The sequence below is a fragment of the Saccopteryx leptura genome, chromosome 5 (assembly GCF_036850995.1).
Source record: "Saccopteryx leptura isolate mSacLep1 chromosome 5, mSacLep1_pri_phased_curated, whole genome shotgun sequence".
NCBI classification, from domain to species: Eukaryota; Metazoa; Chordata; class Mammalia; order Chiroptera; family Emballonuridae; genus Saccopteryx; species Saccopteryx leptura.
The window spans coordinates 165,241,901-165,269,114 of NC_089507.1; the positions used below are offsets into that span (position 1 = coordinate 165,241,901).

At 40.7% G+C, this 27,214-nt stretch overlaps 1 protein-coding gene across 2 annotated transcripts in view; it reads right to left on the minus strand.

Moving 5' to 3' along the window:
* The window catches only part of PRKCA (protein kinase C alpha), a 408,132-nt gene that overhangs the window by 332,945 nt on the left and 47,973 nt on the right, over positions 1-27,214 (minus strand). The window contains exon 1 of one of the 2 annotated variants that reach the window (XM_066386623.1): positions 22,484-22,634. The exons of the other annotated variant lie outside the window; for it this stretch is intronic. The gene's annotated coding sequence lies outside the window, so the exon portion shown is untranslated. Of the gene's footprint in view, positions 1-22,483; positions 22,635-27,214 lie in introns of those variants that run through there. 2 annotated transcript variants of the gene reach the window in all.

Below are 27,214 nucleotides of genomic sequence, written 5' to 3' on the forward strand. Positions count from 1 at the left end.
CAATAATGTTGATTTGGGGGACTTCCCAGAAAGTCTGTCTTCCTAATTCTGATTCACCCCCTGCCCTAAGAGCCTCAAGAAAACTGCACAAAATGCCAAGAACCTATGCTAGGAACATCAAGACGTGAAGATGAAAACTACTTTTAATATGAATTCCCTTTTCTTTTCTTCTAATGTTTAGGATAGAATTGTTTCTTATAAGACAATCTTACAGGCAGACCTTCGAACACACAATAAAAACCATTATCAGATGAGATTATATTTTACATTCTTTGGTTAGGATGTAGTCTACAAGTAGAAAAATATTTTAAAGAATTCCTAGCGCCATGCAGTATAGGGAAAAATCACATTAATTGGTCTAAAATGAAATGTTTGCAGAAGACCATGATGGGATGAAAAAGTAGAAATGAGAAAGAACACAAAAAACATTGGCCTAGAAAATACATTATGTGGGCATGAGAAGCGATCAGCAGCCATGGAGAAGTGGAAACCCTCACGCCAGAAGAGCCACCCCTTGTCATATGTCCCCGTCAGGGAGTAGGTATTAAAGCCTCCCTGTTCCCACATGCTCTACACTTCAACTACACTGACTTCTTGCTATTTATTCTTCTAGTAGATCTGGTGTCTTCCAGCCTTTGCGCGCCTCTGATCTTCGCTCACACTGTTTCTTCTCTTTGCAGGGCTACTTGCATAAAATGCACCCGCTCTTTAAGACCAAGTTCAAATGTTACTTTTTCGGTTCCTACCCTTTGGCTCCACAACACTTTGGTTTTATCTCTGTGGTGACACCATGATTTCATTTTCTGGCTGAGGTCGTTTCCTTCTCTGCTACTGACATGAAATTATAATCCTCTGTAAAAAGCCCATCCCTAGTTGCGCATCTCAGTCTCTCCCCCGTGGTAAGCACCATGAAGAGCATGAGGAAAAAGCCCCATGATTTTTTTTTTTTTTTTGTGACAAAGAAAGAGAGAGGGACAGACAGACAGGAAGGGAGAGAGATGAGAAGCATCAATTTTTGTTGCAGCACCTTAGTTGTTCATTGACTGCTTTCTAATATGTGCCTTGACCAGGGGGCTACAGCAGACCAAGTGACCCCTTGCTCAAACCAGATGAGCCCGCGCTCAAGGCAGCGACCTTGGAGTTTCGAACCTGGGCCCTCCGTGTCCCAGTCCAATGCCCTATCCACTGCGCCACCACCTGGTCAGGCCAGTGTTCCTTCTTAATGCATTTACTTGTAATGCATTAAGTAGACAAATTTCTCCATTTAGAAGTCATGACTTTTTACTTACAGAATATGAGGAGATGTCTTTACATTCAGATGGCTAGTTTGGGGGAGGGTTTTGTTTTTTTTACCAAGTATAAAGGACAATAATTTCAAAAAGGAGCAAGCCATTGCTTTGTTTTTCTGGTATCATACTTTGACTGTTTCTTCTAGGATTCACTGATGCAACTGCAAAGGGAAAAGACTTCCCTGTGTAAAGAAAATTGGTCAAACAACACGGGGTTGACTGACGAAAACAGCAAACATAGAAGTAGGCATGCAAGCACTTGCCACACCTCAGGCTGGTACTAAACTCTGCAATGTCTTTTCATCTAGATGCTCTTACCAGCAGAAACAAAACAAGATGAGTTTTAAGTGTGAATGAAAGAACACATGATTTCTGGAATTGCTGGGCGCCTTTAGAGTGTCTCCAACATATCGGATTTCTGGGACTTCAAGGTCTCTAGGATGCTGTCATTACAAAATAAAACAAATCTGAGGAACCCACAAACCTACAATGGAAAAGGATAGAAAAATACATTTCCACATCAAGTAACAGTGAACGGACTTTACCTATTGTCAACTGTGTGCCAAGCCGGGGAGACTCAACCGGTAAGACTTGATCTCCGCCCTCAGGAGCTCAGGATCAAGGGAAGGCGTCAGACATCAGGCAACCACAACCCAGATGCACAGCAGAAGCCCTGGACATTCTGGGCAACAGGGCAGAGGACAGAAAAATACACCCGACCAGAAAAGCCAAGAGGAAGGGGTGCACGCAGAAGCAGCAGCAGAGAGGCAAAGAGATGAAGGAGTGCTCACCTTCTAGAATACACAAGCGGCTCAGCAGAGCAGGAGTGGAGACTGTTAGGGGACAAAGCCTCCGCAGAGAGGCTGTGGGTGAACAGATGTGTCACACTGCTATCACGTCAGTGAACCCTAGCCCAGCAGGGCTTAGAACACTGCCTGATGCAGAGACTGCTCTTGGGAAACACTAACTATGGCCACAGTTAATACAGCCGGTCCTCAAACGGTCGTTTCAGTCAAGGTCATTTCTTTATAAGGCTGATGTGATGTGCAGAAACTTAACTCTAGTTTTTTTATCAGTTAGACTATGGTAAAACTAGTTTTGCTTATGTCATTTTGCTTCAAGTCACAGAACCTATTGATCAGTGAGGTTCAACCTTTTTCATTCAATCTTTTTCCTGATGCAATGAACTAGCGCACATGAACTAAGTACTGAAATTCTGCAACACACTGAAAAATATTTCTGCTGATCTGACTAAAAATTAGGTATAATTTTGATTCATTCACACTGGACAGCTCTTGTATTGGCTGTTGCCTTTTTTTTTTTATCTGACAATCTAAGGGAAAAGAGGTTAGTGCCCCTGACTAAACAGTCAGGCATTGCATATGTTCAAAATTCTTGTGGCACACTGGTTGAAAATCGCTAGTCTAGAGATGTATCTCGATTACTTTAAGACAGTACTTTGGATTTACTTGCCATCTTAATGGAAAGGAAAAGTAAATCTACACATCTGTCAACACTAAAGAAGCAGTGAAAACCACCAACAAAAAGTAACTATTTGAAAAGCAGAACAAGGAAGATGGGTAAGATTCCATGCTATTTGCCAAAAATGGGGGAGAAAAAAAAGGAACCCAATGCATGCATCTATGGAAAGAACATAAAAGAAGGATGAAGAGATGATCTGTTCTGGCCTCTGAAGTCTCTCAAGATCCAAAAAGGATGCTTTCTGCTGAACGGCTTGTTGATATTTGGGCTCTGGAATGTCATTACTGACATACGCAGGACAGGTTCACTGGCTCAGACTCGCTGCTCCACTTCGAGAACACTCTCCGGGTCTAATGTCCTGGACCCAGCCAAGCTGGGCTGAAGGCCTCTCAGCCTTGTAAATAACCTCCAATGAAAATAACATGGTCACAGACCATTGGGTGCTTATTGAAACCTAATTTGTCTTCCTTCTCTTCTCTCTATTTTTAATCACCAACCCAAAACAAAAGGGAAAGCCAAACAACACAACACCAAGACTATTCCCTAAATTCCTTCAACCAGAAAAAAATAAACTACTCCAAATGCACTCCCTTACCTCCCTCTGCCACTTGGGAACCGAATACCCACGAGCTCAAGGGTTTGAGCCCTGGATGCAGCCATGGGTCAGAAGAGCCCACTGCATGATCAGCTCAGATTGCAATGCTGCTTGAGACTTCCTGTAAAGAATGTATAGAACAGATGAAGAAAAAAGGCCCCATTTAGCTCTTCGATCTGGCCTGCTTGCTGCTCCTGAACCACCTATGTCAAAGCTGGTCCTTCCTCACGATCACCCAGGCTCCCTGCAGCTGCAGCAAAGTTTAAGGGCATCTCAGCCACCTTAGGGCTTCTTCCCATCCATATCCCACCTCCCAGCTTCTGAACAGGACTGAGGAAAAGGGCCAAGACCAGGGTCATGCTTGTTAAACACCCATCAGGCAAGACTGTGTCAAGGCTACAAGGAACCAGCAGGCATCTTCCTCGTTAGCAACTCACTTGGAGGACCAATTCTTTCCAGTCTTTCCCCACTCCACCCCCAAGTACTGAAGAGGACTTCCAGTCAATTATGGGCGACCACATTTGGGTCAATATCACTTCTAATACCCACTCACCTTCAGCCAGCATGAAAGGGTCTCATGGGTTGCTGAACTTGACAGCTGTGAAAGCTTTTCCCTCCAAGTTCAAATATTACAAAAAAGTAAAATACATTTAGGGTCTCGGTAACCAAGCCCAGGGATGTTTGAGTGGAAAAGTGATTCTGAACTGCTGGTCCAATTTCATAGTGAAGGGAATATTCCCAGTCTACATATAAATTGTGTTCTCACAATAAAATGGTCTTCTCACAATCTAATTGTCTTTAAAGATGTCCTGGCCATTGTGTTGTAATCCTGGTCTAGAGAACCATACATTTAAGTGATGAAAAACAGAACTAAAGAAGAGAGACTCTTAAGCAATGAGCATGGTTTAGTAGGAGTTAAACAGTCTGAGGCTACAAGAAATAATTACTTATTCCAGTTCTCTAAAAGAACTGCAACTAGGTTGCTTAAAGTACTTCGAGTTTATGTGCAAGTTTATGCCTACTATAAATATTTCTATAATCCTTTTCTGTTCCCAACTCCATGAGAGAAGCCTAAAAAAATTCGTGAAATATTTTTGGTGTTGGCCTAGAATGAATTGTTATTAGCATTGGGGACACAATTTATTGAGTTGTCCATCAACATCCTTCAACCTCTTGTGTAATCTGAACACATCAAAGGTGTTCTACTACATACAACCACTGAGTCTTTTTTCTCTTTAGATGTCAATGAGCCCTTCAGAATTTCAAGACCCACATGGCCAGGCAGCAATTCTTCTTTAAGTAAGATGAGACTTTAATCTTGTCAATTATCACAGCGACTGAGAGACCGATGTCATCACATGGTGTGATATATTCCTAAGGAGGCAGGGAAACCAGTTTTCTGCATATGGAATCTAGTTCTGAATATACTAAAAAGCTGTAATTTTTTTAAGACACCTGTAGCAGATTCCAAAACAATTTTCAAATTTATGATTTGTAATGAGATTCGATGTTCAAAGCATTAAAGTGAGGCATGTTATGAGCTTTTAGTGAGGAAAGCTGGTGCCACTGAAGAATTCTCTGATCCCTCATTTAGCTCAGCTGGTTAGAGTATCATCCTAATACAATAAGGTTGCAGGTTTGACCCCTGGTCAGGGCCTATTTCTTTCTCTCTCTCTCTCTCTCTCTCTCTCTCTCTCTCTCCACCACCACCCCTTTTCCTCTTTAAAGTCAGTAAATTGAAAAAACATTATCTGAGAAATTTTCTTTGTTGAGATTGCCTCAGGTTCCATAATATCTACATTCGTGTTTTTAACTTACTTGGCTCTTCCCACGTGCATTTTGGGAATGGAACATTTGCAGAAAAATAAGATTTTATACTAAATCCCAAACAACTTTCAGTTTTAAGTGAGCTCAGTTAAGATGAAAAGGCAACCAATGAAATGCGAGGATAACAGACAATGTTGAAAGTCATCATTAATGAACAGCAAACTTTAGGCTCATATCTTTATTCACCAGGGTGAAACATTTCCTTAACAGAACTTTTTTTTTTTTTTTTATAATTTTTATTTATTTATTTATTCATTTTAGAGGGGGGGGAAGAGAGAAAGAGAGAGAGAGAGAGAGAGAAGAAGGAGGAGCAGGAAGCATCAACTCCCATATGTGCCTTGACCAGGCAAGCCAGGGTTTTGAACCGGCAACCTCAGTGTTTCCAGGTTGACGCCTTATCCACTGCGCCACCACAGGTCAGGCTACAGAACTTTTTTTATTAGGGACTCTCATGCTAAGTAAGACCCTATTAAATTTCTTTTTAACTTCTCAGATGGTCACAATCCATATAACTATGGAAATGAAGTAGAACATTACATGCCTGTTAGTGTGAAAATGAGACACTTTATTACGTGGGAGTAGGGCCATTTGGACATTAATCACTAAATGAATCAGCCAAGATGAGATCTTGAATTTATGTGAGCAGACAAATGTGCCAACATCACTCTGGGAAGGAAAAAATAAATAAAAAAGAACAAGCAAGAAGGTGCCGGTATGTGTTTCGTTTGCCAAGGAACCAATGGAGAATGAATGAGTGAAGAACAATACTGCAGTCCCACAAATCGTTTAATTTACTGTTGTGCTGTAAGGGAGCAAAGTGGTTGCTTTTGTTTCTTCTTTTTTTTATATGAGGATGGATTTAGGTTTCAATCTGTAAGAAAGAAACTGGGTGGGTTGTAAGTTTGCCATCTCTCCATTACTATATGCAAAAAATATTCTAGCTACTAGAAGAATAACATGTGAACGAATTGGTGTTTTGCCACAAAGAACTTATACGTTTTGTAACCATTAACCCAGAGGATCAGTTAAGTTTACCTGGTATGAAGATCACATGGATTACTCAATTACAGTAACAAGTTCCTTTGCCTTTCTGAGAATCACCTTTAAATTCAGTCTTTAAAAAAAAACAAAAAAAAAAACTGCACATAAATCGACACTTAACCAAGTATATCTCACCAAATTTCTGCTTTTCAAAATACTTCAGAGATCGAATTATAAATTGTGAAATATTAGACAGGAAGCAAAACAAAAGATAATTAGATTATAATTGTCCTATTGATATTAATTCTAATTCATGCCATTACACTTTGCATAATTTGTTACTCTTTTCCCAGCTTCTGAGTTCACCAGAAAGACAGTCTTATCAAGGAGCTCATTTGCAATCACTCTGCTGGCCACTTGCACCTCTTCCAAGGAGCCATTTAGAATCTGGACCCGGTTTCTATTCTGAGCTACTGTAATACAGACTGTGTTCCCCGTGACACAGCATTCAGTGGGTCTTTAAATAACAACACTTACTTTACTGTTAACTCACCATAACCATCATCTACCAAGTACACTATGAATCAGATTCTATAGTTAAGAGTATGAATGTATATTATCTTTTATTTAATAAGCACAAACCCCTATGAGAAAGGTAGTATTATTTTCTACTTCATAGATTAAAAAACACTCTGATTAAGAAAAGCTAAGTGATTTACCCAAAACTCAGAGCAAATAAGCAGCAGGGCCTGTAGCCAGCCTTGTTCTATCCCAAAGCCTGTCGCCTTACTTAAACTAAATTAGAAATATATACATTTTCTATAAAGATCATAACACATTCTAAATCTATATTGATTTATCATTATTATTTATTAAAATCTGTTTATACCTCTGTTACCTTTACTATCAGGACAAACCTTACTATTTTCTAAATTGATTTTAGAGAAAGAGAGAAGGGAGGAGGGAGAGAGAAAAGAGAGATAGACAGAAGCACTGATTTGTTGTTCCACTTAGTTGTGCATTCATCGGTGGCTTCATCTATGTGCCCTGAGTGGGGGGGCAAACCTGCAACCTTGGTGTATCAGGATGACATGCTAACCAACTGAGTTATCTGACTAGGCCCTGAAGTTCCAGGGGTCCCCAAACTTTTTACACAGAGGGCCAGTTCACTGTCCCTCAGACCGTTGGAGGGCCGCCACATACAGTGCTCCTCTCACTGACCACCAATGAAAGAGGTGGCCCTTCCGGAAGTGTGGTGGGGGGCCGGATAAATGGCCTCAGGGGGCTGCATGCGGCCCACGGGCCGTATTTTGGGGACGCCTGCCCTGAACCCAACAATTCTTCATTCAAGGTTGACTGCAATAAAAATATATACTGGTAATGAAAACAGAAAGCTAAATGAACGACAGATGGTTCAAGACACAGGTGTGGTTAAGACTATAGTTGCCTTTGGTGCCCTCCTCCTATCTGTTAGAGCTCCCTCCCTTTCACCAAGTCCTTTACCCCAACTTAGAGCAGGCACTCAGGAGCTATGACACACAACCAAAGAGCTGTTAGTTGGGAACTCTCACCTCCTAGCAACACTGTCCCCATGAAACTCTCTTTACAAAAGAAAAGACCTCTACACTCAAAAGAATTCATTTTAAGATTTACTTTTATTACCAAAGCACCCATTTCTCCCTGCTTTGTAAGTCTTGTTCACTTTAAAATATCCATCTAATATGGCATTTCATTATATAAATTATGTGGTTCCCTTTTTAAAAAAATTGGACCATACAGAAAATTAGAGAAAATGATTAAAAGCAAAGCAGTCATCCATCATCTCACCACTTACCACCATCACCACTCAGGTTTTACCTACAGATTTTGTTTTTAATCACTGTAATTATACTGCGAATATAATTTAACATCTTATAAGTGGCAGAGTGTATTTTCATAAGCATTTCTCCATATTCACTCTAAGCAGTGAATAGTTAATAATAGTTTGAAAGACGTTAATAGTTGACTACTTGAATATGCAGTACTAATCACCACTGTATATTCAATTTCTTGCTATTTTAAGTAAACCAGCAATGGACCAGTATATTGTGCAAAAAGCTTCCATATGTCAGATTACTTCCTAAGGGCTGATTCTCAGAAGCCGGATCAGATGATAGAATGACTCTCGAATTCAAGATGAAGATGGCTATGATAACGATGATGAGAAAATGTTTCAGACAGACACAGAAGTTCAGATAGTGTAAACACCCACACACTCATCACCAGACTGAAATTTAACGGTGGGGGAATTCCAGACCCAGGAGCAGAAGCAGCACACCAGGAACTCCATCAGCAGCAGAGAAGCAGTTAAAATACTACTTCACTCCAAGAATCCTAGAAATGTACCGGTGAAATTGACAGGCACCAAGGAGTCTCCCGGCCTCCTTTTCATTAGCACTTTCCCAGGTTTGCACTGGCACATACAGCAGGGTTTCAAAGGACCCGGGTTGGCTGCCTGCTTATGATAGAAGTGGAAGGATCTCAGTTTTAATGAAACCCTTTCTACATATGTAAACTGGGGGGGAGGGGTATTCAATGAGAATTTGACCTCTAGAAACTTAGCAAATAACATGAAATGTGCTTATTTCAAATTAATCATTCAGAAAATACCATATGCCAAAGATCATTTCAGTTTTCACTGTCTTCTCCCCTCTAGCCACCGGGATTCATAAAGGGTTGGTAAAACGTAAGCACGCTATAGGAAAGAAAGCTGCCTGTATGCTCTGATGCTAAAAATAAGTAGAATACAGCTAGCATGGACAATAACAATAAAAAGTATGTTTCTCTCATGACTACACTAGAAAATCTAAAGAAATATCACAAAAAGGCAAAAGCATAAATGGAAATTAAATTTCTGCTTAATCATCCTTCTCCAGAGGGGGGCGGGAATAAGTACTTTATTTATATGCAAAGCAATATCATCTTTTAATAGGTATAGGACACATTACTATTATCCTGCTGCTACTTGGCTGGAGAAATAGGATTAGTGGCCTAGGAGGGAAGAGCTTAAACTGATTAGTCAAGGAGGCAGTCCTAGGGCAAAGAAGCAGGAAAAAGGAGAACAGCCCAGACTTCTGTGGATAAATGTCCTGCAGAGGAAGATCTGAGCCATCCAAGGCTGGTCCAGGACTTCAGGCTGTAATTCACATGAGAGGGCTTTTAATGTTCCGTTTTCAAGACAGACTCCAAGTGACAGAGGTCAGACTTAGGTTGCCTCGAAAAGCAGCTTACATCCTCTACAAAGCAGTTTCAGGATGGTGACCATTCATCTATTCATTCATTTGCTCTAACAACAATGTATATTATATTGTTGCAACTACCATACTAGGCACCAGTGATGCAAAACCTGAGCCTGCATGCAGGGAGCAGAGCTAATGTAATTGGTTAATGATTCTGCCTAATCAGAAGTTTCGTGACAACGAACTGAGTATCTCAAACTGAGTCCTGGTGTGTTGGATTGGAAGCTATCTTAGAGATTACTACAGCCACTCCTCTTCATTTAGCAAAAACAAACAAAAAACTGAAGTGCAGAGATGTGGATGGACTCAAGAGCACAATCTAATAAGGGGGAATGTTAATGTCTACAATCCCAGCCAAGAGCTCTTTCCACAAAACAACACAAATTGAAAGAACTCAATGCCCAAAACATAAGAAATTTTTAAGATGAGATGTTTCCAAAGGTAAAACAAGCAAAGTAGTAAAGAGCCTCTCTATTTGATATTCTAAGCACAGTGGAAAGGCAACTTTCATCAATCAAAAAAAAAAAAGTTCCCAGCAACTTAGGCTGTTTAGAGGCCCAAGTGAGGTCTTAGTCTCTGTGCTGAGGTCTGGAAGTAGTCCACCAGGGCCACAACCCTCAAAGCAAGCAACAGAAACCCAACACCACTGTGGTCCCCAACTTTCAAATATTTCCCACAGTCCCTCTGTTGGGGAATTCCTCCATGCTTTCACAGCCGACTTCCGAAGGGAAAGCAAGCTCCCTTTCTGAATCAAATGAGCCGATTATACCTGTTGTAAAAAGGAGGGAATACCTGCCATGAAATTCAGCAGAGAGCCCAAAGAGGGGGTTACCAGGAGCAATTATAAAAATTAAAATAAAGATTATGATCCAAGTGAGTCATCAAACATGGTTAAGCTTCATCAAAATGTGCAGAAATATCTGCCTGTACTATATATCCTTAATGGAAAGGATTTCAAATGTCAAATCTAGGACATGCCCCTTTCACCAGGGAACTTTATTAGTTTAATGCAATCACAGCTGCCCAGCTGTGTAATAGCTCTCTTTAGAGCCAGGCATAAAAAACAAAATTACCTTCACTGCAACCAGGTAAAGTTAGTTGACAACGAACAATCATCTTTGACAGACTAAAATCCCTAAAATTATATTAAACCCATTACTGAAGGGATGCAGCTCAGAAATATTTCTTAGCCATGAAGGGGCTTATAAAACTATTTTGTCTGAGGGACAATTCAAGAACATCCCTCCTATACCATTTTCTCCCATTTCCCTTTTCCCCAAACCCCCTAACACACCGCAACTCAAAATAAAAATACAAATAAACACACAAACTCGAGATACTCTTTTCTCTCCTACCATTCCCTTCCATTTGCTCTGGAGCTGTCGGAGGAGATTCTACCACTTCCATAGAATGACTACCGTATTTACCCATGTATAAGACGCACCCTTTCCCAAAAATTTTGGGGTCTAAAAACTGGGTGTGTCTTATACAGTGGTTATAGACTTTTTTACTTGGATTTCTCGCTTTTTTGTGCAGATGAGTTGTATAAATTTTATGATGAATAAATCTTGAGTTCAATAACTTTATGCAATACACTTTTTTTCAAATTTTAGGCCCCTAAATTAAGGTGTGTCTTATACTGGGAAGCGTCTTATGCATGGGCAAATACGGTATTTCAACAACCCTAGGGGAGAGACTGCTGGGCTGGGCTGTCTGCCTAACCTGTGCCCAGCTCTAAAAACTCCATCTCACTCATAAGGATGAGTCTCCAGGCCAAGCTTCTGCAAAAGAAATAGTGGGAAATAATTGGGAGGAAAGGAATTAAGGTGGGGTCAGACCCTGTGGCTTGCTTGATCCAAGTACTGCAGCCCCGCTGACTGTTTCCAGACTCTTGAGAGAGCTCCAGGTGCTGGGATCTTACCTCAGCCCTCTAAGCTATCAATACATTTATTCCTCAGACTCTTTCGTGGGCAGAATTCACTGGATTGGAGGGCAGGGGACATCTGATCAGGCTCTCTCCCAGAAATGTAAATGGACTTGTACCTGTCTGCACTTGAATTTGGGGGCTGGTACACTCAGGACTTGACTTGGCTATTTTAGACCCTATAAACAGGAAAGTAGAGGCCCTGGCCGGTTGGCTCAGCGGTAGAGCGTCAGCCTGGCGTGCGGGGGACCCGGGTTCAATTCCCGGCCAGGGCACATAGGAGAAGCGCCCATTTGCTTCTCCACCCCCTCCTCCTTCCTCTCTGTCTCTCTCTTCCCCTCCCGCAGCCAAGGCTCCATTGGAGCAAAGATGGCCCGGGCGCTGGGGATGGCTCCTTGGCCTCTGCCCCAGGCGCTAGAGTGGCTCTGGTCGCGGCAGAGCAACGCCCCGGAGGGGCAGAGCATCGCCCCCTGGTGGGCAGAGCATTGCCCCTGGTGGGCGTGCTGGGTGGATCCTGGTCGGGCGCATGTGGGAGTCTGTCTGACTGTCTCTCCCCGTTTCCAGCTTCAGAAAAATACAAAAAAATAAAAATTAAAAAAAATTAAACAGGAAAGTAGAGAAAGTTCCACTGTTCCCTATAGGAGAATGAAGCCAGTCCAAGGAGGGAAATGGGGTGAGCCTCAGGAGCCCTCGGGATGATAGGGCCTTGGTTCCTGGTGCTACCAGAAGCCTCCTTGTAGCCCAGCAGCATTTCCTGTCTGTGTCCTTGTAAAGTGCCCTGTGGGTCCTCACATAAATTCTAATTTTATGACTTAAGCTGGCTTGAGTAGGCATTTGTTTTTTTGTAACCAATAAGACATAGTCATATGTTTAATCATTTAAAAGCTAACATCCAATGATTTATAACCCCCGTAGAACAGTGTGGAAGACTATTTCTTTAGCAACATGTACTAAAATATATTTGTATCCAATTTTAAAATGTGGTTTATTGCTTCCTTATAGTATTTTCTAAAACAAAGCCACATGGAAAGGGGGAAGTTTAAATACATATGTATAGTCACTCTCTGTCCTAAGGGATAAGCTGTTAAAATCTAAAGACCTCGGGTGACAGGTTTTACTTTCAAGTCTTCAAATTCAGAAAGCACCTCACAGACTTGAAACACAGACCAAAGGACTTGCTACTATGGTGAGAAAGTTCATTCAAGCCTCAGAGTCAAGAGTCCCCCAAACTGTGCTGTAGGTTAGGTAACATACAGCCTCTGGCTGTCATGGCCTCTGTCCTGTTAGAAGGCATGTGCCCTCAGTCAGAGGGAGAAATAAAATCAGCAGTGCAGACACATCATGGTTTTCCTTACCAGTAAACTTGGCTATATTTACGCAAGCATCCACCCATTCAACAGACAGTCACTGAATAGCTAGCCCACCATGTATGTACCAGGCTCAGTATCATGTACAGGGAGTACAGACTCTGTCCACTCAGTTTCTTCCATCAGACATTTACACATTAGTAAGAGAGAGAAAATGGATACACAAACCATTACAATGGACTGTGGTCTATGACGAGGGGTGAAGAGAAGCATGGTATATTGGAGGACCGCAGAGAAAGCAGGCTGTGTGCAGCCCCACTCACAGGGAGGGAGGAAGCCAGAACAAACAGGCCTCGAGACTTCATGCACTGGCTTATGGATTCTCATTTAACCTTGGTGACTAGCAATGCACGGACCCCAACACAGATGCCCAGCCTTCCAAAGGTGGGTAATAACAACATTTTAAATATTTTTACTTTGTTTCATTATTCCATTTTAGGAAGGAGAAGATGAAATCATCACCCCTATAATCAACCCTCCTGTCTCTTAAAGGTCCACTGACACCTACGCAAGGGCACTCCCCCCCGCATGGGTGTGCCCTGGATGGACTGACCGCCATCTATCCGCCACCAAGGGCTCTCCTGAGCCGTTCCTCTCGGGTTAGAAATGCATTTCACTTACTGGGTGTCTTAAGTTTTCTTCACAGCACCACTTCAACATGTGGAAAGCTGGTTCCCAAAGGGAAATAAAAAGTACTGTTCTCACAAATTTGTCCCCACATTTGTACCAAGGCGGAGCTGTAAGCAGACTCCTGCCAGTGCCTGAAAGGCCATAGCCCTGAGGACACTGGCCTGAGCTTTAGTTACAATATCTTTTTTCACTGCCCCTTAGGAGCTCGTGCTCCCCCGCCCCTGCCCCCACACCCCTCCACCAGCCCCAAGGGTGGACTTTTTTTTTAACCTCTGTAACTCAAGAACCTGATCGGCCATGTGATAACGGAGCTGTGGCCTAAAAACCCTAAGTTTCCAATTCCAGCAGCAACAGCTCACTTTTCATGTTTCACACACAGAAGACATTCACAACGGCCCTAAAAATAAGAGACTAGAGGCAGCCAGAGAGATACTCAACACTCAATCAAAGCCGCACCAGTGAGGAGAGCAGGAGCAGTTTTTGGGAAGCAGGCCAAATGCTTTTCTCCTGGAGGAACGAGTTCAAGGTTTGTGCGCAGTCAGCAGCCTGCGGAAGGTGAACGGACACGGGAGCCGGACAACCGGGAGGCCCCGGAAAACCCTCTCTGCCCTGCCAAAGTCTGCCACGTGGGCGAGCCCTTCACAGCCAACCTGGTAGAAAAGGATGATTCATGTCCTCCATCCATCCAGCCAGGACAAAAATTAACCACAGGAAGAGAGAGAACACCAAGGATGTGACAACTTCTTTGCAAACCTCTGCACAGCCCTGCACTCACTAAGACGGGTCTAAGTGGCACAGGGCAGAGCAAGCTGCTGCTTTTCACCCTGTTCCTAAGGAGCCAGTGACGTGCCAAATGCCAAGTGTCTTCAGAAACCCAGCATCTGCAGGAATTTCAACTTCCTCCTTTTCCAAATACAGATCTCCAGAGAAAGAAAAGCATAGTGTCAAATTTTAAGAGCAGGCAAAATAAAATATTGCCTCTGTACCTGCTGCTATAGGTAAAAAATCATTTCTTTTTATCCAATGACTGTGCACTAAGAGTTATCAGGGACTCTCCAATTGTGTGTAGGGAGAGGGTAAAGTAGTCTCTATCTAATGGTGATCCTTAGAGATCAGTTTTTCACATTTGTTCCATGTCTGGTGCAATCTGAATGCTTCCTAAGAGAAATTACATACGCTCTTACTAACAAACTCCCATTCCAAAACAAAAAGTCTTTATGGAAATTCTTAACCCAACCCTGGATCCCTTCTCAGTTAAATGCTATTTTAAAAGTTTGCACAAAGTATGTATTTTGGAGACCTGTAATTTTAAACTGTATATAGTTTTACTGCTTTTTGATTAAGAGGCTGACTGAAGCTAAGAGTAATTCATAGCTCTGTTATCCTCATGTGGATGACTCACTCAGAAGACTACCCTAACTCCAGGCTGCCTACCTGCTCTGCTGTCCAACCTGATCCAGGGCTACATGTCCATGACCAGCTGGGATAAACTAAGGATACAAAAACCAATTTTAATACACAGAGAAACAAAATAAAGTTAAATGCATTTCTCCAAGATAAATATAAATTTTGAGTTATGTATTGTTTTGGACAATTGATACCATATTTTCAATTTGTTTAGTATGAATTTTAATGTGCTATTCCAAAACTTTTTAAAAAAATTTATTGATTCTAGAAAGAGGAAAGGAAGGAGGGAGAGAGAGAGGAGGGAGGGGGAGAGAGAAGAGGGAGGGAGAGGAGGAAGGAATAGAAGAGGAAGGGAGAAAAGGAAGGAGAGAGGAGAGAGAGGAGGGAGGGAGAAGAAAGAGGGAGAGGAGAGTGGGGAGGGGGAGGAGAAGAGAAAGAAACAGTGACCTGTTGTTCCATTCATCCACACACTCACTGGTTGATATCCATATGCGTGGGGATGGAACTCGCAACCTTGGTATACCAGGACAATACTCTAACCAACTGAGGTACCTGGCCAGGGCTATTCTCAAACTCTTGATGTCAGCTCCTTAGACCTCCAAGGGTCAGCATCATCAGATCTACTCTCCCGATCATGCTAAGACAATGATGCTAAGTCATTATTTGCCTTCTCCCACGTTGAAGCATCTGTCCCGAAGGTGGGAAAACAATGTCAGTAAAACCACTGGGGACTTAGCAAGAACCAAGGCTGCTGCGTCATACTGTGTGGCGTGACATTCATCCCATCATGAAGTCCCAGGGTTTGGTTTTGTTCTTCATGTCAGTTTCATGTTTAAGAATGTCTTGATGGTGCATTAAAGTCATTCATTCTATGCTATTATTTGGTGTGGCGCTCAGGCTGCACTGAGTATGATGGCTGCCACGTCCCCTCCTTCCATGGAACACCATTTCTATCTGAAGAACTGCACTCTATGGTTATCCAGACCAGGCTCTTTGGCAGATCATTTTCTTGCAAATGAATGAAGTGAGAGTCTGTCCCTTTCTGGAAAATAACTGACAATATTTATTGCCAATGATATAAAATTCAAGCTTTCAAGTGAAAAACAGAATTCTGGGAAAACTAGATCTGCCAGGAGCTGGGCAGTGTCCTAGTACTTAACAGGTCTTCTTTTCTTTTCTTCCTTTTTTTTTAATGAGATTGATGCTGATCTTCACAGCTGATTTTTTTATGTTATATAATAAAATGCCTCAACATGTAAAAGACCTGCAGGACTAAGTGAAATCGTGTTTTCCAAACAAAGAATGAGGTCACACAAGCATGTGAAAGAGGCACTCCAGACAGACCAGGGACACACATGTGGTTTCATATTCTAGCTAAAGTTCAAATCTGTTCAATTGCCAATTCTCGCTATTAAAGAAGATTGTCTCCAATCATCTGAAAAGGCTGTCAAAATACTTCCCTCCCCTTTCCAGTTACACATCTGTACTAAACATAAACTTCAACCCAAAGCAGCATATTATAACTGATCAAAAGCAAAAGCTGCTGGTTCCAACTGTGGTTTTTTTGGAGTAAGACATGGAAGAGTTTCAAAATGTAAAACATTACCAGCCTCAACTTTTTTATTTTGAAAAATACCCTTTTTCATAAAATAACAATATAAAGGGTTTATCATTTTTTACTGTTATAAAGTGAGTTAAATATTTTTTAAATTTCTTTTTAAATGAGGTAAAATATTGGTAGATAAAAATCTAAATAAACAAAAGCTCTTTAAAGTCCTGAATAGTTTTTTAGTATCATGGGGTCCTGAGACCTAAAAGTTTAAGAACTATAGCCTTAAGCCTGCCCAGGCGATGGTGCAGTGGACAGAGTGTCAGACTGGGATGCAAAGGACCCACGTTTGAAACCTGAAGTTGTCAGCTTGAGCACAGGCTCATCTAATTTGAGCAAGGCTCACCAGCTTGAGCCCAAGGTTGCTGGCTTGAACAAGGGGTCACTCAGTCTGCTGTAGCCCCATGGTCAAGGTACATATGAGAAAGTAGTCAATGAACAACTAACGTGCCAAAACAAAGAATTGATGCTTCTCATCTCTCTCCCTTCCTGTCTGTCTGTCCTTATCTATCTCTCTCTCTCTCTTTGTCACACACAAAAAAGAACTATAACTTTAATATAATTTCTATTAAATTCAAAATGCATGCTCTTCAGTATTTCTAAATTACAAAATGCGTTTCTGGTATCATAGGACATCAGTGATATTTCTAAACAGCTTGAATTCATAAATATATTTCTATCATCCTTTAGGGTCTATAGCTTTTATACTAAAAAAGACCCTTTGACGGCATTCATTCAGTTATCTGTTCTTAATGTACTTATGGAGCACTGAGTACCTTCTCCATAATGCTAGAAATCCAGCAACTCTGGATTTCTCTTTCACGGAGCTTCTCTTCTCCTGGCATTCATCTACCTAGCTGTATCTCTGTTCATTCAATAAGACTAACTAACCATCTGTTATATACCAGGCACTAAACTTGGCTGTCTTCTCAGAATCCAAGTGTTGACGTACTGCATTGCACTTTCCATCGGGGCTATGAACACGTTTCAAATGTTCTCAATTTTTGCTCATTTCCAAAAGTCTTTGGAGTTAAGAGATTTGTTCACCCTAAACCTGAAGGCCATTGCTATATTCATTTCTCCTCTCCACAATTTCATAAGCAAAACAAAGTTTCAGGATAAGAGGAGGAGATATGTCGATCATCAGAAAAACTGTGGTATACTCAGCCATCCATGACACACACGTTCTCCCCTTTTCCATGGTCAAGGACTGGTTCTCTGACCAGGAGCTTGGGGAGAGCTGGCGTTCAATACTAGCAGGGGGACCTAGAAACCACCTCAAAGAAACAGAGGCTGACGCAAGCTTGCATGGATTTCCTATCAAAGTAATCAGGCAAGTGATGGCATGCATAAACATTACTTGGAACATCATTACAGCAAGATATCAGAGAAAACTGAAAGATAATTGTCTATTAGTTACACAGGCTGAACATAAATGACTACTTCAGAAATTCAACTTCTAAACAAGGTTTTTAATTCAATCACAACTTTTGAAAAACCCAACAGCACCACCATGTACATAAAAGCTGGCTAGAAACTGGAATGGGAGGTAAGGATGGTTACACTGAAATAAATCTCAAATCCGTGACACAGGTATAAGAAGTCTGTGAATCTGAATAATTTTTCTATTTTCACAGCAAGATAGGTGATACGAGTTGCTAAGAAAACCCAGCTAAAGAGGATAAAAAAGGGCATTTTGTGTACAGAAGATATAGAAAACAAATTAAAAAAATAAAAGAGGTCATCTTTTACTCTGGGCATTACATAAAAGAGGCTTGATCAGACTTCAATTTCCATATTCATTATTTCAGCAAAGATCTGGGTACAAAGCACTGAGATCCAAAGAACAGCCATCACTGCCAACCAACAGGGCTTGTCTACATAGTGGAAAGTAGTGAGATTCTGGAATCAGATTATATTCAAATCCCACTTTTGCCACTTATTACCTACTTCTATTTACATTTCCTATGCCTCAGTTTCCTCATCTGTTAAATGGGAATACCAATACCAATTTCACAGGGATAATTATGTAAATTACCTACCACAGGGACATGTTAATAGTTGCTAGCTGTCTCTATTCTAAAGGCTAAGCAATGTCCTCAAAAAATAAGGCAATAAGTAATAAGCATAATAACTGCTAAAGAAATTGAGGTAGAGAGATAAGTGGTCTCAGGTGGTCAGGAAAGAACAGTTCAAACTCCTTGTTACAAATCTGAACAGCAAATTCCCATTCATCAGGACTGTCTCTTGTGCTTCATAAGCCCATGACAAGTATTTACTGAATGGTAACTGTGATGGAACGTACTTAGTGATTCTAACCTCTGAGTCATGGCCCTCCTGAGTGTCTAATAAAAGATATGGAACAAACCTCTCCCCAAAAAATGCCACTGACAATTATTTAAAGTTCAGGCATGATGGACCCCCAAAAGCCCATTCACAGGCCCTAGCTAAAGACATACAAGGTTAAACATGATGATCTATCGATTCTGAAATGAAGCCCAAAGTCACGGGGTCCAGCGTCATCATCAGGTGTACAAACATCAAGGCTGTCTTGCATCACACCTTCTTCTCAGTTCACCACCATCCATCCTATTGTGCAAGCTCAGAAGCCAGGAGTCACCCTGGACACTTTCTCTTTTACTCTCCCTTCCACAACTTATCTTCCAATAGGTCTTATCCATTTCTCAAGTATGGCCTCTTATTTCCATCTCCTGAGTCCATGTCACTGTCATCCTTTAGCAGGACTGCTTCAGTAACATTGTCACTGGTCTACTCACGTTCTCTCTGGTCTCACTCCAGCCTGGTCTGTGCTCAGCAGGCTGATTGCAGCTCTAAAAGTATCAAAGCCATCTTCCCCCACCTCACACTCACTGAAACAAAAAAGGGAAATGTTTTCATTGAAAGCAAGCCACACTATTCTATGAGTGATTGTGTACCCTGGAATGGGGGTAGAGAGCGGTAGGATAAAGAGATGCAGGAAAAAACTAAACATGGCAGAGAAGAGATGAATTAGGTATCAAAAATAGCAACAGCCCCACCCTGGATGGTTGACTCAGTGATAGAGCGTTGACCCTGTGTGTGGAAGTCCTGGTTTCAATTCGCAGCCAGGGCACACAGGAGAAGACCCATCTGCTTCTCCACCCTCCCACCTCTCCTTTCTCTCTATCTTTTTCTTCCCCTCCTGCAGCCAAGGTTCCATTGGAGCAAAGTTGGCCCGGGCACTGAGAATGGCCTCCACCTCAGGCGCCAGAATGGCGCCAGTTGCAATGGAGCAACGCCCCAGATGGGCAGAGCACTGCCCCCTAGTGTGAATGCCGGGTGGATCCCAGTTGGGCGCATACGGGAGTCTGTCTCTGCCACCCCACTTCTCACTTCAGAAAAAAAAAATAGCAACAGCCCCTATGTTATATTCTCAGCTACACTGGAAACTTAGGTCTGTATGTGTAACATATAATCAACATTCAGTATGGTAAGCAATATGTCCTCCCACTTCCCCCTTCTCTAATTTTAGGAATTAAAAATGTTTTTTAAAAACCTATTTATATCCCTAACACTCAAAATGATCTAATTTTAAGATTTTTGGCATATTTGCATATTTTTATTTCTAAATATTTTTAAAGACTTTATGCAATGAAGAGTAGAAAGACAAATGCAAGAATAAATCAACTCAAACACCGACACACATATATAAAAAATATCATTTTGCCTGATGTTAAATCAGGGAAAAACCATTCCAGGAATCTTTCCACATCTATGGATGGATGGATGAAGAATATAGGTAGATAGAACTAATTTTATGAAAATGGGATTATATTCCACATGCTATTTTTTTGTGTGTGTGTGTGACAGAGACAGAGAGAGAAACAGGAACCGATAGGTAGGAAAGGAGAGAGATGAGAAGCATCAAATTCTTCGTTTTAGGCCTGACCTGTGGTGGCGCAGTGGATAAAGCGTCGACCTGGAAATGCTGAGGTCGCCGGTTCGAAACCCTGGGCTTGCCTGGTCAAGGCACATATGGGAGTTGATGCTTCCAGCTTCTCCCCCCTCCTTTCTCTCTCCCTCTCTGTCTCTCTCTCTCCCTCTCTCTCTCCTCTCTAAAAATGAATAAATAAAATAAAATATTAAAAAAAAAAAATTCTTCGTTTTAGCTCCTTTGTTATTCATTGATTGCTTTCTCATACGTGCCTTGACCGGGGTGGGGGGGAGGGCTACGGCAGAGCAAGTGACCTCTTGCTTAAGCCAGCAACTTTTGGGCTCCAAGCCAGCAACCATGGGTCATGTCTATGATCCCATGCTCAAGCCAGAGACCACATGCTCAAGCTGGTGAGTCCGTGCTCAAGCCGGCTACCTCAGGGTTTTTGAACATGGGTCTTTTGTGTCCCAGTCCGACGCTGTATCCACTGCGCCACTGCCTGGTAAGGCTCCAAATGCTATTTTTGATAAGTTTAAATTTGCTTTCCTGTAACAAAATAAAATTTAAGATTAAGAGATGGTAAAAAAAAATATGAGGAAGCTGGAGTCATATTTTCAATGATGTGCTTTGATTTTAGGCAGTCCTGGTTGATGACTATTTCAAAAGTTGTGGACACCAGTAAGCTAATATTTCCTCTCATGTTTCCTCTCTTGTCTCCATATTTTTGTTCAGTTACAAATCTAAAGACTATAAAAAAAAAGTCATTTTCATAGCCTCCTGGTCCTATACTACCCTTAATTGTTTGGCACTGGTTCCAGCAACATTTAAATAGGTTCAGATGCTCACCCTGCTTCCTACAGTATCTCTTTTTCTGAATTCCTTGTTTTTATTCACAACTTGGAATTGGATGGATTTCAGCATCCTCTTAAATGCAGGGCCACAGTGCTGCCCCCTTAGTGTCTGAGTATAGTAGGTGCTCCAGAAACACTTGTTAAAAGTAGAATTTATAACTGCAGAAGAGTGCGGAAATAGTTTATCTATTAAACAACATACCAGTGGTACCTTGAGATACAAACAGACCAATATACAATTTTTTTTTAAGATACAAGCTGCGACTCAGTCTGTATTTTTGTCCAAGATCCAAGTGAAATTCCGAGATACAAGTCGTGATTCAGGAAGCTGCCATTAGTTGGCGCGCTGGCACACAGGTCCAGTATCGGCAGTTTGATACACGAGTTGACTGACTTATGAGCTTGGTTACAGAATGAATTAAACTCGTATCTCAAGGTACCACTGTATGCTGTATCTGTGACACATATAAGGTAATTCAAAATCATGAACTCCTTGTATAAGAGCTGTAAGAAAGTAATTCACTAAAAAATATTTATCACAATTTTATAAACTGCCTTCCTATTTGAGACTTTTCCTTAATAAATTGCAATAAACTGAAGGTAGCTTTTTTACAGAAATGTTTAGGGCAACATGCAAAAAAAAAAAAAATTTTTTTTCCTTTACACTGAAAGAGAAACTAACATTCAGAAGATAATCAGGTCAACTTCAACTTCAAATTCCAAGCTGGTAGCACACTGTACTAGAATCATACTTGACACTTGGCACGGTCAAATGTCAAGTTAATTATTTGTGACTGATTACCATTTATAACTCATGTCATCAAAACAGTTCCTTATTTATAACCACTCTTCCCCAAAATTCAAAGCCCAAATATTGTTTATAAATTCTTTTTACCCTTTCAAATGTCTTTCAAGACAAAATATTTAAAATTAACAAGCAGTCACAATCCAAGTCACCAGCACATACTTCTGGACAAAATGCCTAGATCAATCCTGCATTGCTAAAAACAGACTTCACACAAAATAAAAATATTAATTTTTTTAAATTCCTTAATACCTACTGATTTCCTTAATCACCTTAGTGATTAAAACCATAAAAATAAAAATGGCTGTGATCTGATGCAATGAAACTGAATTTGAATACTTACTTAATACTTATTGCCAGCAGAAACCTAAAGATGGCAGTGAAGTACGCAGATGCACAGACTCCCAGCTAATACCACTGAACTGGATTACAAACTAATTTATGAACAATTAGTGTGAAAAACCAAATCTGGACTACAAGAACAGCTCTCAAAAACCAAGGAGCAAAGAAGAAGCCACAACAAACCTGGTAAGGAGCGCCTGAATCTCCCCTGCTTACAGGAACAGGGGGGGGGGTGAGGCTGAGAGCCCAGAAGGGATCTCACTCCAAGGAAAAGAGCAGTAAATACTGCTCACAGCCACTTGCCTGGCGATCAGGGAATGAGGTGTGTTGAAAGGGCCAGCTTGTCTTCCAAAAAGAAAGGGGAGAGAGAGAGAGACAGACAGTGAGGGGCAGAGGAATGCAGGGGACGACCTGAAAAGCTGACTCATCCAGGGCTGGAGGCGGCCATAGCTGGGGGAGGGGCTGATCCTTTCACAAAACAAAAGTCAAAGTGCTTCCAGGTCACAGATCTCCAGACATCTCTCCAGCTCCAATCAGCGTAACAAAACACAGTTGAAAACAAGAAGTGGGGAGGAGGGGCAGTAACTCAGGTCTCCATGGAGATCTGAGACACACCTCCCCCTTCTGAAGCTGAGAAAGCAACCCACCCCCAGAGAGATTAACTGGCAGAAGAGGAATTCAGAGTCTCAGGTTACACCCACCAAATTCCTGGATACAGTTTCAAATAAGCCCCCTGCTGAGATCAGTAAACAAGACAATCACCTGTTAAGAAACAAACAAATCAAGACTTCAAAGTGGCCCAAATACGAAAGTGGATTACAAATAATAGCTAATGCCAACCCAAGAAAACCTAGAAATAACACAATTGAAAACTGAAGGCAGACAACACCAAGCATAGACTCAACCAGCTCTACAAACAAAATACCCAAACACACAGATATAATGAGAAGACAGAGAAGTTCAATCCAAATGAAACCACAAGAGAAATATCCAGGAAATGAAATGAGTGATATGAAAATAACCAAACTTCCAGATGCTGAGTTCAAAATAACGATTGTAAGGATGCTTACGGATCTTAGAACAACATTGGATGGTCATTACAAACACCTAAATAAAGAAATAGCAAGTATAATAAAGGATATTGAAATATTAAAAAAGAATCAGTCAGAGATGACAAATACAATATCAGAAATAAAGACTACAATGGAAGGAATTAAAAACAGGATGGATAGAGCTGAGGATCGAAACAGCGAGTTGGAGGACAACTGGAATTAAGGTATGAAAGCAAAGAAGAAAAAAGAAAAGAGATTCAAAAGGTCTGAGGAAACCCTTGGAGAGCTCTGTGACAACATAAACAGAAATAACATATGCATCATAGGAGTTCCTGGAGAAGAAGAGAAAGAACAAGGGATAGAGACTTTGTTCAATCATATCATAGCTGAAAACTTCCCTAAATTAATGCAGGAGAAATTCTCAGAAGTTCAAGAAGCACAGAGGACTCCATTAAAGAGAAACCCAGGCCCTGGCCAGTTGGCTCAGTGGTAGAGCGTCGGCCTGGTGTGCAGAAGTCCCGGGTTCGATTCCCGGCCAGGGCACACAGGAGAAGCACCCATCTGTTTCTCCATCCCTCCCCCTCTCCTTCCTCTCCTTCCTCTCTGTCTCTCTCTTCCCCTCCCGCAGCCGAGGCTCCATTGGAGCAAAAGATGGCCCAGGCGCTGGGGATGGCTCCTTGGCCTCTGCCCCAGGCGCTAGAGTGGCTCTGGTCACGACAGAGCAACGCCCCGGATGGGCAGAGCATCGCCCCCTGGTGGGTGTGCCGGGTGGATCCTGGTCAGGCACATGTGTGAGTCTGTCTGACTGCCTCCCCGTTTCCAGCTTCAGAAAAATACAAAAAAAAAATTAAATAAATAAATAAATAAATAAATAAAGAGAAACCCAAAGAAACCTACACTAAGACACATCATAATTAAAATACCAAAGCTAAGTGATAAAGAGAAAATATTAAAAGCTGCTAGAGAAAAAAAGGCTATCACCTACAAAGGAGCTCCCATAAGGATGACATCAGACTTCTCAACAGAAACACTTGAAGCCAGAAGGGAATGGCAAGAAATATTCAAAGTAATGCAGAACAAGAACCTACAACCAAGACTACTTTATCCAGCAAGGCTATCATTTAAAATTGAAGGAGAAACAAAAAGCTTCCCAGACAAAAAAAAAAACTCAAGGATTTCATTACAACCACAGCAATGTTGCAGGAAATGTTAAGGGGCATGGTGTAAACAGATCAAAGTGGGAAAAGAATTTAGCAAATGAGTAATACAGCTTTAAAGAATAAAATGGCAATAAACAACTACATATCAAAAATAACCTTAAATGTGAATGGATTAAATGATCCAATCAAAAGACATAGGGTAGCTGCATGGATAAGAAAACAGGACCCGTACATATGTTGTCTACAAGAGACACACCTTAAAACAAAAGATGCACATAGACTGAAAGTAAAAGGATGGAAAAAAAAAATTTCATGCAAATGGAAATGAAAAAAAAGTTGGGGTAGCAATACTTATATCAGACAAATTGGACTTTAAAACAAAGAATATAGTAAGAAATAAAGAAGGCCACTACATAATGATAAAGGGAGCAATTCAACAGGAAGATATAACTATTATAAATACCTACACACCTAATATAGGAGCTCCTAAATATATAAAGCAGACTTTGATGAATACAAAAGGCAAGATCAACAGCAATACTATAATAGTAGGGGATTTTAATACCCCACTAACATCACTAGATAGATCCTCAAGAAAGAAAATTAACAAAGAAACAGCAGACTTAATGGACACACTAGATCAACTCTATTTCATAGATATCTTCAGAACCTTTCACCCTAAAGCAGCAGAATGTACATTCTTTTCAAGTGCTCATGGTACATTCTCCAGGATAGACCACATGTTAGGGCACAAAAGTGATCTCAACAAATTTAAGAAGATTGAAATTATATAAAGCACTTTCTCTGATCACAATGGCATAAAAATAGAAATCAACCACAACAGAAAAGCTCAAAAATTCTCAAAGACGTGGAAACTAAATAGCCGATTGTTAAATAATGAATGGATTAAGAATGAGATCAAAGAAGAAATAAAAAAATCATAGAAACTAATGATAATGAGCATACAACAACTCAAAATTTATGGGACACAGCGAAAGCAGTATTGAGAGGGAAGTTCATAGCACTACAGGCACACTTTAAGAAGCTAGAAAAAGTTCAAATAAACAACTTAACCCTGCATCTAAAAGAACTAGAAAAAGAACAGCAAGTAAAGCCCAAATGTAGTATAGTAGAAGGAAGGAAATAATAAAGATCAGAGCAGAAATAAATGACATAGAGGCTAAAGAAACAATACAGAAGATCAATGAAACTAGGAGCTGGTTCTTTGAAAAGGTAAACAAGATTGATGAACCTTTAACTAGACTCACCAAGAAAAAAAGAGAGAGGACTCAAATAAAATTAAAAATGAGAGTGGAGAAATAACAACTGACACAACAGAAATACAAAATATTGTAAGAAAATACTATGAAGAACTGTATGCCAAAAAACTAGACAACCTAGATGAAATGGACAAATTCCTTGAAACATACAATCTTCCAAAAATCAATCTGGAAGAATCAGAAAACCTAAACAGACCGATTACACTAAATGAGATCGAAACAGTTATCAAAAAATTCCCAGCAAAGAAAAGTCTGGGGCCACATGGCTCCACAAGTGAATTCTACCAAATATTCAAAGAACTAACTCCTATCCTTCTCAAGCTATTTCAAAATATTCAAGAGGAAGGAAGACTTCCAAGCTCCTTTTATGAGGCAAGCATAATTCTGATTCCAAAACCTGGCAAAGACAACACAAAGAAAGAAAATTATAGGCCAATATCCCTGATGAATATAGATGCTAAAATCCTCAACAAAATATTAGCAAACCAGATCCAACAATATATGGAAAAAATCATACACCATGATCAAGTGGGATTTATTCTGGGGAGGCAAGGCTGTTACAATATTCGCAAATTAATCAATGTGATTCATCACATAAACAAAAGGAAGAAGAAAAACCACATGATAATTTTGATAGATGCAGAAAAAGCATTTGATAAAATCCAGCACCCATTCATGATCAAAACTCTCAACAAAGTGGAAATAAAGGGAACATACCTCAACATGATAAAAGCCATCTATGACAAAAGCACAGCCAACATCATACTCAATGGGCAAAAATTAAAAGCAATCCCCTTAAGATCAGAAACAAGGCAGGGGTGTCCCCTTTCACCACTATTACTCAACATAGTCCTGGAAATCCTAGCCACAGCAATCAGACAAGAAGAAGAAATAAAAGGCATTCAAGTTGGAAAAGAAGTAAAACTATCATTATTTGCAGATGATATGATATTGTATATAGAAAACCCTAAAGTCTCAGTCAAAAACTACTGGACCTAATAAATGAATTCAGCAAAGTGGCAGAATATAAAATTAATACTCAGAAATCAGAGGCATTTTTATACACAAGCAATGAACAGTCAGAAAGAGAAATTAAGGAAACAATCCCCTTCACTATTACAACCAAAATAATAAAGTACCTAGGAGTAAATTTAACCTAGGAGACTAAAGACTTGTACTCGGAAAATTATAAAACATTGATAAAAGAAATCAAGGAAGATACAAACAAGTGGAAGCATATACCGTGCTCATGGTTAGGAAGAATAAACATCATTAAAATGTCTATATTACCCAAAGCAATCTATAAATTCAATGCAATACCAATTAAAATACCAATGACATACTTTAAAGATATAGACCACATATTCCAAAAATTTATATGGAACCAAAAGAGAACACGAATAGCCTCAGCAATCTTAAAAA